The following is a 1,673-nucleotide window of genomic DNA, read 5'->3' on the forward strand; positions in this document are numbered from 1 at the left end:
TACAAGTTTAAACATGATAAATATTGCGGGCGGGGGTGGGAGGGTATGGAAGGGTGGTGGTGGTGGTGGGGTTGGGGTAAGAGGGTGGGGGAGGGATCATCTGTGGTACCTGGCATAGGGTTTCAGAGAGAAGGGGAGGGGAGTCCTCCAGGTGTGTTCTAATGATTTTGGTTACGGTCATTAATAATGATTCTGGTTACGGTCATTGATTCCGTTAATCACTTTCCGCGGTCATTACCTGTTGTGATGCGAAAGGGTGAGGCGTTCTTCCAGTCGCCTGTATTGGAGAGGAGGGGAGGGACAGATATCATTAGAGTGGGTTAATGTTTTCAGTTCCCATCATTGATTATGATAATCACTTAATTATGCCTACTTTCTGCTATGAGCGCCATGAACGACCGTAAGGTAGTCTGGTGTGCATGCTAAACATCATTAACTATGATTAATGATTCCGGTTACGGTCATTGATTACGTTAATCACTTGAGGTTACGGTCATTGGTTACGTAAATCGATTGCGGTTTCCGGTTCTCATTAACCTACTTCCTGTTTACAAACCCCCATGTACCCTACTGAAGTGGAGTAGTTGTCCTTATGCAACTACTTGTTGTGTGTGTGTGTGTGTGTGTGTGTGTGTGTTGTGTGTGGTGTGTGTGTGTGTGTGTGTGTGTGTGTGGTGTGTGTGTGTATGGTTGTGTGTGTGTGTGTGGTGTGTGGTGTGTGTGGTGTGTGTGTGTGTGTGTGTGTGTGTGTGTGGTGTGTGTGTGTGTGTGTGTGTGTGTCTGTGTGTTGTGTGTATGTGTGTCTGTGTGTGTGTATATATATACATATATATATATATTATATATTATATATATATATATATAATTATATTATATATGTATAAAATATATGCTGTGTGTATGTATATATATAATATATATATATATATATATATTAAAATATTGTGTTGTGTTTTGTGTGTGTGGTGTGTGTGTGTGTTGTGTGTGTGTGTGTGTGTGTGTGTGTGTGTGTGTGTGTGGGATGTATATATATATGTATATATATATATATATAATTTATATATATATATATATATATATTAATATCTATACATTTATATACACATTTTAATACATACATATATATACGTGCACACATTCATATATAATATATTATATATATATATAATATATATATATTTATATATATATATTTATATATAATATATTATATATATATATATATATTTTATATATAATGTATGTATGTATATATGTTTTGTATCACACAAACACACACACACACACACACACACACACACACACCACACACACACACACCACACAACACACACACACACACACACACACATACACACACACACACACACACACACCCCCAAAACACACACACACACACACACACACACACACACACACATACATATATATACATATATGTGTGGTGTATATATATACATTTATATATTGTGTGTAAATATTTTATATAATATATATATATATAATATAATATATATTTTTTATTTATTTATTTTATTTTATGTTATATATATATATATATCTATATATATATAAAATATTTTATATATATAACATATATTCAATACAACAAAGTTATACATAACACAAATACCCCCAAACTTATAATTTAAAATAAAAAATATAAAATATTA

The sequence above is a fragment of the Penaeus monodon genome, chromosome 42 (genome assembly GCF_015228065.2).
Source record: "Penaeus monodon isolate SGIC_2016 chromosome 42, NSTDA_Pmon_1, whole genome shotgun sequence".
In the NCBI taxonomy this organism is placed as follows: Eukaryota; Metazoa; Arthropoda; class Malacostraca; order Decapoda; family Penaeidae; genus Penaeus; species Penaeus monodon.